At 36.9% G+C, this 12897-nt stretch overlaps 1 protein-coding gene across 1 annotated transcript in view; it reads right to left on the reverse strand.

The window, feature by feature from the left end:
* Nucleotides 1–9623, reverse strand: part of insc (inscuteable homolog (Drosophila)) — an 89026-nt gene extending 79403 nt beyond the window's left edge. Inside the window, exons 1-2 of the mRNA XM_015384513.1 lie at nucleotides 9494–9623; nucleotides 9428–9461 (exon numbers count right to left, since the gene is read on the reverse strand). The gene's annotated coding sequence lies outside the window, so the exon portion shown is untranslated. The remainder of the gene's footprint in view (nucleotides 1–9427; nucleotides 9462–9493) is intronic.
* Between the last annotated feature and the right edge of the window lie 3274 nt (nucleotides 9624–12897).

A 12897-nucleotide genomic window follows, 5' to 3' on the forward strand; every position in this document is an offset into this window, starting at 1 on the left:
AAAATCACTAGAAAAACATAAAATCTCAGTTGATCTTTTATTTCTATTTACCAGTTGACTGTATATCTGGAGGAAGCTGAAAACAACAGTTTTGGTCAAATATCTGTAACCAAAATGGCCTCAGAGATTCATTGCAGTCTCCAATTTAACTAGAGGTTTACAAAGGGAAAGCAAAGATTTATTTAGCCTCAAAACTAAGAAAGGTATTCATCTATCCACTTGTTCATCCAACCACCCATCTATCCATCCACCCATCCAGCCAGCAACCTACCCACTCATCCATCCATCCGCCCATCCATCCATCCATCCATCCATCCCAACCACCAACCAATCCATCCACCCATCCATGCATTCGTCCATCCATCCTTTTAGGAGTAGGAGATAAAGGTTTTACTTAAAAAGTATCACTACTCTTAAATAAAATTTCTGCTATTGTGCATAACTTAATCTAATGAAAACAAGCTTGTTTTAAACAAATATGCAACAGGTATATTATATTTTGTATATTTAGTTAATTTCATATTGTTTTTTAACAGTTTTAATAATCTGCAGTGATCATGAATATTAGGTTGATTGGTTAAACCAATAGAAAACTGCTATAGATGGTAAAAGTATCGGGAAACAAAAGTGGCTCCTCAAAACCCCCTTAGCTGCTCTCTATGGACATTTCTACAACATGGTGGTGATGTGGAGGTTGATGACCTTTCATTCTGCAAGGAATCTCACCACAAACAAAAAGCGGTGAAGAACGGAAGATCCAATTTCCTCTCATGATCTTCCCACTGAACCGCGGCTAGGGCCTACGGATAAATACAGTAGATAGCGGCCCCTGCAAAAGCAGATAAGATGACTGAAGCTCAATAGGCCATGAACTGCCACCAATTAGTTGATGCAGATGAGAAGAAAAGAACCGAGTAAAGAAAGGAGTCAGAGTAGAAAAGGTTTAAGTGTGACTCCATGATTCCACTAGTTTAAGATGGATTGATCTTTGAGCTCCTTGGTGGCTCCTACACTGGTCCTACCCACACAAAAATTTATACCTATGTTCTTCTAATTGGTTCCGTTCAGTGGAGAGGCCTCATTTAGTCACAGATGCTGTCGCAGTCTTTTGATAACTGTAAACTAAATCCACAGTAAAGCACCATCAAATATAAACCATGCAAATATACAATACAATGTATGGAGTCAAGTTTGTTCCATTATTTTTGGAGGCAAGGACCACGTTTGATGAATGAAAATTTGAAATAAAAAAATGAAATCCAGTCGTGAAATTCAAAAAAAAAAAAAAAAAACGGTTTTTTTGTTCATATTTCTCAGATTTTGTAATATCATGTTATTTTAAATTCCTCTACTGTGAGATCTATAAAGTCAATCAATCAATATTTTCATTTTTTTCATTTATTTTTCATATTTCATAATCCCACATTTTGTTCTTTCAAAATAAAGTTTTTTACTTCTTTTTTTACAGATTTGATATTTTTGGATATTCTTTTCCAAAATATCTGCTTTTCAAGCTTCATTTCGCAGGTTTCACAAATTCTCTTCACCTCAAGCCGAAATTCTCACTCTTGATGAGCACATTGACCAATGAAAATGTTGCTGCTAATAACCATCAGGGCCAATAGAAATGCATATTTCCTCTTCACTCTAGAGCAAAGCCAACTCCTATGAGCGAATAGAATGTGATTTTTAAGAATGGAAAAGAATGGAATTTGTCAAACTAATCCTAAAATTTGATATAAAAAACACTTAATATTAAAAATGTTATAACTATTTTAAAGAGATAAAAATGCAAAAAGAAATACATTTTTAAAACAAAATATTAGTTTTAACAAACATTTAAAAAAAATTAAATGTGGAGAAAAAAAAGGTTACATAAATGTGAAAAAAAAAAATTATCTTAGAAAAAATGCAAAGTTGCTTAACACCTTCTGTTAATTAAAATGTTTTTAAAAATTTCATTTCTGGATTCCTTTTTTTTTTCAAATCTCACAAAACATGTTTTTTCGCATCTACAATCAAGCAAAATCCATCCATGCTTGTGCAACAGCAGGGGTATCCTATTTCATTTTGAAAAGTGTGTTTCTATTATACAGGTGTGCTTGAAAGTTTACATACCAACCCATTAAAGATAATTATAAATTAACACTACTAATTCAAATAACAAAAAACAGAAAAAAGTAAAAATAAATAGGATTAATAAAATGTTAATTTTAAATTTCTGTTTAAAAACCTTGTTCATGAATACTGAACGAACATACCTGTCAGCAGGTGCAGAAGTCTGACTGAAAGTTTCCTGAACACTAACGTAAACATCTGAATTCAGTGATTGCCTCAAAATGATTTCATTTTTTTGATTATTTATATTTATTATTATTATTATGACAATAGATGAATGAAGGAAATATCCAAACAGCGTAGGTTCAAGTCTAATGTTGATTCTCAACCTTGACGGGGAATTTGGTTGTTAACAACATAAATTAACATATTAATACAGAAACAAAATGTATTGAAAAGGCTTATAGGTAAAGAGGATGATCTTTTATTTCCTGGTGGATCATCTAAATAAGTGGTCCTCCTAATTGTCAATCATTCTGGTGATACCTAAGGTGTTAGCTGTCTTTTTCTCCCCATGCACACTTTCAGGCGTATATCTGTGGTGAGCTAAGGTTTCAGACAATCATTAAAGCTCACCTTTCTCACTGCGGTTCTTTGAAAATGGCAGAGAAAAAGTGTCTACGAAGTGTATAAGAAGAAAAGAAAGACCTCAGAAAAGGCTGATATATCCCAGAATGCTTTGTGCAGAGAGCTCTCCTTTCAAAGCATTATGGGATTTGCTGTCACAGCAGCCCGCAGTCGCCTGTCGCTACTTAACAGCAGCAACTAATGACAAAGATGGCGCAGGCACCGTCCAGTGGAGGAGGAGTTACGTGACCAGCGGTGCAAAAACTACTGATCATCTGTCTAAATGGTCAGTGACCTGAATTTGCTATTAAGTCCACAATATAACCCCAGCTCTATATAATAATTGAGGTATTTAGGGGTTAGGGTGGATGTTTGGGCACAGTAAACTTGTATGAGCTATGAGAACAGCAACTTTTAAGCGGAGCACGCAAGAGGAGAAATTGGCTCATGCACGCTATCACACATGCATTTTTTTAAAGTGGAGAGAGTAGGTCTTTTAAAAAATTCGCAAAAATCCTCCACAATACCTTTAATATGAAAAAACATTCAGAATGATTTTTTCACTGCTTTTTGTAACCAGACTTGTGGAATCAAGATCTGGGTTTAGCAGTGTTCAGACAGTTTAGTCCCACCCTCACTGACAACCGGGCCATTACTGAGTGATCTCCCTGCTGTCTAAAGTCACAGGACAATGAAAGCGTGGGTGAGACTGTGGAGAGGCAGGAGTTTTACAGCGGAAACCCAAATGTTCCCCACCCCATGGAGACTTAACCTAATTAAACAGCATGTCAGCCCAGTTAGAGCCCCACCTGCACGTGTGGTTCATCTTAACCATGGCACACCCTACTCAGCTCTTCATCAGAAGGAGGAGAACGCAGGAAAAAAAAAAAAAAAGCACAGATTTAGTTTTAAGTCAGCCACGATCATTAGACAAAAGTCCTAAACTTTGATTATAGCAGTCTGTAATTTACTTTTGCTAACTGAACTGTTACAACAAGTTTCATCTTAGGCCACAGTTAGCAGTTCAAAATGCTTAACTTGCAGTTTTGGTTAGAAAAAGTCGATTTTAAAAGCCCTGATATAAAAAGAAATACCTAAGTAGTATAACTTGGGAGGAAAAACGCATCACTCTACAATATACAAACATTACACAGTTCTATTGTTTGAATAAGACAGAATATTTTTGTATTGCTTTGTAAAGTAATCAGATCTTAATATTTTAAATCTTCTAATGCTTTAAATTAATATTTGGAGGATTTAATGTGATAAACTGAAATACACTGGAATGGTTGTGTGCACCCTCTGCTGCCATCTCGTCTTACTTTAAGCTCGTTCATCCAGCCGTAGCTCCAGAATTCACCAAACTAGGAGCATCTCTGGAGAACCAGCTGGTCACAGGGACACCGGTGGCTTTGGTCGGATTTCCAGAGTAAAAAAGAGCACCACAATTTGCTCCATAAAATCCAGGATCACCATGTTTAAGTGAAACCAAGAAGCAGCAGGTTCCCCTATGCAGGGGAGCCTATCCCCAACTATGTATATGCCATCCAGCATTCACATAGTTGTACAATTTCTTAGCTAGTTTAGTTAAGTTTTAAAGGATGTTCAGTTTCTGTATAGTTTTTAATACATTCAGTCCTAGTTTTAGTCTTTTATGTAATACGACTTACATACTGGGATCAAGACAAAAAAAAAAAAAGAAAAACTGACTGCCATACCTGCCATTTGTTGGATTCATGTAGTTCAATTAGTGAAAGCAGCTACTAGAAACCGTATAACTCATATAACTGCATTTTGATAAGGAAAAAAATTAAAACTTAGCAATCTCTCTCTCTCAAAATTCTGTTTTAATTACTTTTGTTACATTATTATTTTTTTTTTTGTCATTTCTGTACTTTTTTTTTTTTTTTTTTTTTTATAATAACCTAACAGCATCATCTTTCATTTAGGGTCACTTTTAATCTACGCAGGAACACGCCAACGGCTCAGTTGAATGGGCAGAACCAAATCAGTTTGCGCGTCTTGACAAAAATCTTAGTAGATGACATGCAACACACTCAGTAATTGCAATTTAAAAGACTTTAAACTTACAAAACTTTTATTGTAATTTTGTATACACTCTGTGTATACAAAATTACATTTCGTTTAGTACAACTTTTCAAACCGTAAAAGAACATTTCCATTCCATGAAGTGCAGCGGTGATCAAATGTAAACAATGTGGGAGAAAAATATATATTTTAGGTAGAAAAGTGCAATTTGGAAGAAATGCGCAATCTGAGATTCCCATGATTGCTTTGTGCTGAACTTTATCAATCGACACCGTAACTTTTATAAGGTTTCCTATAGAAAACATCCATGCAACACAATACGGCCAACAAAATGTTTTAGTTCAAGGATGCACTATGATGTGCAGTATTACTTGTCATCCGCACAAAGCTTTTTAAATGTAAACTACCAGTTTTGTTTTTTTGGTCTTATATCAGCAGAGCACCTTCCTACACATGTTCACGTGACACTTTTCTCTGAAGGAGGAGTGCAAGACAATAGATGTTTTGGCAAAAGACATTTTAAGCAGACGATCATGACTTGGTTCGGTTTGAAGTTGTGCCACACTCCTTGTATTTTCTGATTACAGACTAAACAAAATTAAAGGTTCTTTTAAGAAACTAACTGAGCTTTATACATTTCCAAAGCTTTATTTATGCCCTGTTTACATTAAAGTTTATGATTGTAGCCTGGCAAGATGTGGAAAAGTTTAGATGAATGCACCTTAGTTTAGAAGCATATGAAAAATGCATGTATCTGGGCTTCAGGAAGACACTACTGAACATGTCCCATCTACATTGGCACAATGAAATGAAAGGACTAGGCTCAGTTTGAGGCAGGACCTCCGTCTTCTGTGGTTTCAGAGACATCGATCATGTCACTGTTCCACCCACTGTGGGATCCAAAAAAAGGGGCTGAAAACCAAACAAATGATTCACATGTATTGTCTTTTTGGGTCTATTTATATATCCCTGTTTGGTCCCTTGTTGTATTTTTTTTGACACATAATAAGAAGTGACAAAATGATTGTAGCACCACAGACGCCTGTGATCCCAGTACACAGTGCTGTTGCCTGTCCTCAAATGTAGTGTTGAGAAGTAAAAGAGAAAAAGCAAGGGAAGATTTAAAACATAAAACATAAAAACGTCACATTTGGAAACTTTTTTCCAACAAGTCTCTCTTTTTGATCTTTTTTATTTGGCTTTCTCTGGCAAACAACACAGTCAACACAAACAGGCTGAAGTAAAGACACATGCTGGCTGCATGGTCCTTATTACTTTCAGACTTGCAGAAATCATTCATCACGCCTACACAAACCAGTTCAGCCACTTTCCTAACTATGTTTGCTACTGCAGTATTCTGTTTTATCATGACTCAAAACAATTACATAAAATAAAATGTTTTCCTCTTGAGAGCGGAGTGCAAAATCTTGAGAGGACCGTCCGTTGGGGATGAAGCAGCAGAAAGCTGTTGATTTTCCAACAGCTTTTTCTTTCTGAGAGAGTTGTCCAGAGCATTTAGAGAAAAGATAACAGACACAAAAGGGTAGTAATAAATCCAGCTTTAAATCATAGTTCACAAACTGAGTTAAAAAAGAACGGCTAGATCCCCTGGATAGAGCATTAGGCACAAATGCTGCTACCAGAGCCCTTATGGTGCATTAACACCTAAATTAAAACATTTCACCAGAGATTTGCCTGGTGAGCATATTGGTTTCACCTCAACATAAGGGAGCTGGATTTTTGCAGAGCAAGTCACTGTGCTTTATTTACTTTGGAAAGCCAAATAAAGCTGCAGGCATTCCTTGTTCCAGCAGAACTTCCAGAAATGCTCCCAGTTTTTGGAGGCCAGATGATACAGTGGGATCATGGCCGCCTCCTACAGAGAGGTCAAGGTCAGGTAAGAGCTCAGACAAGAGCAGCAGGAAAACAAAGCAAAAACTATTGCAGAAAGAACACCTGTAGACCATGCCTCCCGCTGGAGTTAAAGAACCACAGCAGGAAACCGGAGGAGGACAGCGGTAGATCGGAGAAGTCTACCAGGCAGAAAGCAGACCCCCATACAGGCAGCAGCGGCTGGCCAGTGTCTGCGCTGAAGCTAAGGACGGTCAATCAATGTTTCAACAGTTATTATAAGGCTAAATTAAGATGTCTTCTTTTAAAGCCAGCTAAAAACCTCCTAACAACATTCCTGATTCCATCCCTTGTCAACAATATTTTCTCTTTCAGGTTGATAAAAAAAGCTTAGTCTCATCCTTCAAACTACGTCACAGCCACATCCAGCCCTTGATTGGCTGTAAAGCCACAAACTAAGATTAAGTTGATATTTTGCTTTGCACTTTGCAGGTGTAGCAGCAATATTGTTGTATGTGTTCACCAAAAACTTGTCTTTTGCCTCAATAGATATACAGCCAGTGCTTCCCTCTACATATGAATAACACATAAATTACTTCTATTACAAAGATTGCGTTTCATGTGGACGCACCCCAGTCATAGAGCTACTGTTTTAAATTGGCTTCTGTCTTAATTATGTGTCTTTGGGTGCATTTTATATTGCATAATAAACTCTGTTGAATTACATAAGAGCAACATATGGATGAGGTTTTTCAGTGGACTGGGATGGCTTACAGTAGGTATGACTGTTAAATAAATACTGTAGATCAGCTACAAACACTGCAGTTTCACAAAGCCCACTAGTGAGAAGTTGAACAGTCACTAGTTATGTTGGTTGATCTTAACCAGCTAATTAGTCATTCATCATTTTGTGCAAACAGCTCAGAAGGATCTCTGAACAAAGATTCCCTCATCATTTAACTGGCAATGTCCAGCAAAGCCAATGCTGCTACCCTTCCACAATTACACACGCCTATTGCTCAGCAATTTATGGATATGTTTGAATTTCTGCAGCTTGTAAACCTTTTGATCATCATTTAACTCATATTTAGGTGGGCTTTGGTGCTTTTATAGTGTGTTATTTCGCAGTTGAAAAGTTTTTTTTTTTAAAGTACAGCAAACTTTTGGACATTTTCACAAAACAAACATTTTTTAAATTCTGATATGTGTTAAAAATATTGCAGACCAACTTTGTACGTAGTCACGCTTTGTACATAAAGTCCGTTGTGACAGCAACCACTGAGGTTGTAGTTAGTTAAGAAGAGTTTCAAAACTGAAAAGCTCTTTATTTGAACTCCAAGATGTGCAGTATGCTAATGTCTGTGGGGAAGCTGAAACATCTGGATCCCTGGCCCTTCAAAGAGGACAATGAACCCAAGATGACCCCAAAGGCAACCAAACTAGAGTAGGCAGTATATTTGCATGATTTAAAATCTAAAGAAAATCTCTGGCAAGACTTTATAAAGAGAACAGTTGTAACACACCTGATCATTAACGAACTTTGGCCATTGGTTGATTCCTCATGCAGCAGGTCATAACCACTAAAGTGCTCCAATAGTTGATAAATGGTTGAATCAATTTCAAACTAGAATACTTGTTTAGAAGTGGAGACTTTGTTTGGCACCCAATGTACCAGACTATCTCTAATCTAATTTTATAAGCAGCGCTGCTTGCAAACATCAAGCTTTCCAAATTATAAGTTAGTTGTCCTTCCACTAAACCTATGCCCTCTAAGCTAAAAACCGAAACACTAATCAGCACGTCCAACATTAGGTTGCATGGAAGCTAGAGACATTTGGGGTAAGTTACCTTGCTGCTTGGACATCAAAACATCAAACATGACAGCTGGGACCAGCTTTAAGGAGCCGTCTCATTCTATTACTGTAGATCTGAATAAGGATTTTACTTTGTTTTAATCTGTATTTCAAGAGATATTGTTTCGTTGTGTTTTTCAGGAAATTAAAAAGCTTTGAAATTTTTGTTTTCCAGCAATCAATTGAGAAAAGCCAGGCTGAAATCGACACAACCTACAGCAGAGCAAACATTGAAGATCAGATGTCCTTTATGTCACATTTACATCTTCTAGATATAAATGAACACCAGTCGAGACCAAAGTGGTTTTGTCTTCTTCTCTTTCTCTGCAGAGAATTAACTCTCATGGTGAGCATTGTGCGAGTTTACTGAATTCCCTTACATCTGTCTCTTTCCTGTCAGCTAGGCGAATTATACCTCTATTTGATATCCTTACTTGGACGCCCTACCACAGTTATGTTGTGTGACCTATGCATGGAGGTCTTGGCCCTCAAGGCGTCTGTTTTAGGGTTAAACCACAGCCTAACCTTTGCTGCCTGTCGGTTTACTCTAAAATAAAGGATACTAGAGGCAATAATTTAAAAAGATCTCACATTCCATCTCAGATCCATCTCCTTCAAAATAACCAGGATGTATTTGAGATCAGGGCCATACTGCTGTAAGATCTCCTCAGCTCAAATTACATCTTGAGTTTTGCTCAAATGTTTTTTCTCCACTTAACCAAAAGATCACAGAAGGATAGACATATGGGAAGCTCAAACTAATCTTAAGATATGAAATTGAACAACAGATGAGAAACACATTTTTCCTAAGGTTAGTGACATTTTACAGTTGATGATAGCACCTGACCCAGACTGGATTATACTTCATGAGTCAGATGGTGTCTGATGGAATATTCCGAGTCATACTCCAGAAGTTTTACTGAATTTAAAGTAAAGTTTAACCCAGCATTAATCCAAAATAATCTAAATTAAAAGCCGACTAAACTTACCCATTGTGTTGTTTAGAGACTGCACGGTTAGGGGCTCCAGCTGGAGTTCATAGTCGGGGCTTTTGCTTCTATCCCTGTGCTCCCCGGGCCCTCTGTTCCTCTGCACACTTTTATCCACTCTGACTCAAACTCTGTTTAGCTCCGTCTCCGTTTTTAGAGCCCAGCTGGCGCAACCATCACCAAAGCTTGCTGGAGTAAAACTGAGCAGAGTCTGAGCGCAACTGGCCTTATAGGTTTTCTTTTAAGGGGAAAAGTCCACATCCCACTGTCAGTCACAGTGGAGCATAGTTTCAGCTGGGCTGCCATCCAAACGACATGAAACTATTCTATTTCAGTACGCCATATGAGCAGCGGCGCAGTTCAGAGGAGGGGGTACAATTCTGTGGTGGAGCATGTAATTGCAGAGTGACCTGTTATGGTGGGACATAATTGCAGACCTCATCAGATGGAGAGAAGCTGCCAACAAGACAAGGTAAAGAACTTTTAAATAATACTTGGGGGGAAGAAAAGAAACAAAACAGACCACATAAATGCATGAGGAGCTGGGTTCCAGATGTGGCAGCAAAAGAAGGGAGGGGAGGAGAGGAGGGAGAGGGAGGGACTGCAAAAAGAGCCAGATAAAAAAAAAAAAAAAAAACTACATGGCAGCAGAAAGAAATCCCAGTTCTAACATGGTAAAAAAGGGTGTTTTCCTTCTCAGGAGCAGTCACAGAAGATGGAATGGGGGATAAGGGAAGGTGAGAGGATGTTTGTCCCAGCCTGGTGTTGTTTCTGGACCCTCACCATGACCGCTCTCCTGGGTGTCTGGTTTCACGTTAGCTTTGGAAATAACTACCTTATGGAAAAAACGTGGGGGCTTTAAAAATGGAGGAAGAAAAATATAAGCATGAAAAGTCAGACGGCTGGTTCCAATTTCAACAAAAACCCTGCTGGGTCGGGTCGATGGGACATATTGTTTTATTATGGAGTAAATAATTATTATGGCGTTACGTGAAGAGGACAGTTTCACACGCACTTCCATGTATACATACGACCTCTGTGCACTGTAAGGTGGGCAGTAAATATTAGCTCCAGCCTTAATGTGAATGCAAACATCTAATTTCCTCAAATCTGACTTCATTTCCTGGCAAAGGTAAAAGGAGAAGCCTATTTAAAAACAATGAAAACCACAAAATACAAGCATATTTAACATGATAATAAGAAGGCAGACTTTCAGAAAATAAATCTTAGGTTCTGATTTCACTTGAGTTAAAAGTCGGTACATGTAGCCTTATTGTTCTTATCCATAAAACTTGGATAGAGGGTAAACAAGATACTCAAAACATTTTTATTACATAGTTTAATATACAAAGTTTTTGTCTAAGTTACAAAAATTAGGTGGTTTATGATGGAAGGCTGGGAAAACAGTAGAGAATATAAGGAAAATACTAATACTGTAAAATGTTCCTGTACCATCACAACCCAGACAAATCTTTAGTCTCGTATTTGTATTATCTACTTAGAATATGTTTTACTTCACTTAGACTTAGACAACTTTTATTGTCATGTTTTATACACAAAGTGTATACAAAACAAAATTTAATTGTTTACAGCTTTCAGAACATTTCCATTCCATAAAGTGCAGCAGTGATCAAATCTGAACAGTTTGGGATGAAAAAACATGGCGCAAAAATGCATTGCATGATAAGGAAGTTCAGAGCATTAAATATATATTGTTTAAATACACAGTATCAGTGTGATGCAGAGTCTGTGACATGATTTAGAGTTTTCTCAACAGTTCAGCTGTTCTGATGTCAGTAGGGAAGAAGCTGTTGCAGAATCTGCTGGACTTGAATCGAATGGTGTGAGGCATCATTCCAGATTGCAGCAGGGAGAACAGTCCATGGTGGGGTTGTGAGAGGTCATTGATGATGTTACTCCTCACACCTGCTGAAAACAGGCCTTGAAAAACTGAAAGTTTTGGTGCTGTCACTCATTCTTCTCTGCTGAGGATGAGAAGAAGTCACAGATGGGAGAACGGGAAGGGGAGAATTTTAAGATTAAGTTGACTAGATTTCTGAAATCAAATCTGGGGACATTTCCAGTTCGTAGATAAAAAGTAATACATATCATCAGAATTAAAATAGGAAACGGTGGACAGTAATGCTTTCACCCATTTTTACATTTTTTTATTAATATTTAAACAACAAAAATCAAGTGTAAAATCCACTAATGTCTCTCTCCTATTTCCTAAGATCAATCAATCGATAGTGTTTATTAGTGCCATCGAGTCACATCAGTCTTCTCTGTCTTCTTCCCTCTCCATCTTGTACTTTGTGTGTACTTTTGACAGCACTGTCAAAAGCTAATGCTGCCTATTTCAATCATTGGATACAAACTATTGGTATTTCAACATACCCTAAAGCAAATTTCTCATTTTGATCAAAATATTTTTTTCATACTAAGAGGCTTAAAAGTTTCATTAAATTCAGTCACAACTTCCTTTATTTTATACTTCTTTTTTACTTTATAGTTTCAAATTGTATTGCTGCTCAAATTTCTGTTAATTTCTGGATTTGACTTCTCAAATTTCAATTACCATAATATGTTATTTGCATGCAGGAATAATGGCAAATAAAATCACCCCATACAAAACACCATTTTGAATTTTGATTTCTTCTTCTTCTGCACAAGGCCTTTTTGCCTATTTCTTTTTATTGGATAAATAAACCGTCGTATTCTGTTCCTACCAGAGTTACTAAGAGCTACAGAAAAGTTCACCTGTCTAGCAACTTAGTCTTAAAGGCACAGCTTTCCCATTTGGCTTAAGCTTTATAAACTTTTCATTAGATTAAAATGATTATAAAGTCAAAAAATTTTTTTTACACCTACAAAATATACTGTAAAATCTTAATTGGTTGTGCTTTCTTTTTCACTTTAAACCTGAATATCAAAAGTCATTAAATAGGCTAAGTATACTGTTGAAGTTTTCACTTTAGGTTTTCAGTTACACCTCTGTGTTGGCTGTTAACATTTATATCTTTTTTAAATTACTTCTTAATTTACTTCTTCCTTAGTGTTTAGTTATCTCTGTTCAAAATTAATTTAATCTTTGCTGTATTTTGTAATATTTATGGTTTTCTTAAGATTATATTTTTCATTTCATATTATTCAAATTTCTCATGTCCCTCTTGCCAACCTCTATTTTTCCCATTCGATCCTTCTGTCTTTAGTCTCATTTCCTTTTTGGTTCACTATCGGAAAGTCCGCAAACTGTAATTAAAAGCCTTCGTATAATCCCAAAATGCTGCAGACAGAGTTCTGATAAAAATAAAAAAATAGAGATCATATCTCTCCTATCCCAGCTTCCCTTCCTTTGGCTTCCTGTTAAATCCAGGATGGAATTTAAAATCCTCCTGTTCACGTACACTCACCGGCCACTTTATTAGGTACCCCATGCTAGTAACGGGTTGGACCCCCTTTTGCCTTCA

Source organism: Cyprinodon variegatus, unplaced genomic scaffold (genome assembly GCF_000732505.1).
Source record: "Cyprinodon variegatus isolate N-32 unplaced genomic scaffold, C_variegatus-1.0 Scaffold314, whole genome shotgun sequence".
NCBI classification, from domain to species: domain Eukaryota; kingdom Metazoa; phylum Chordata; class Actinopteri; order Cyprinodontiformes; family Cyprinodontidae; genus Cyprinodon; species Cyprinodon variegatus.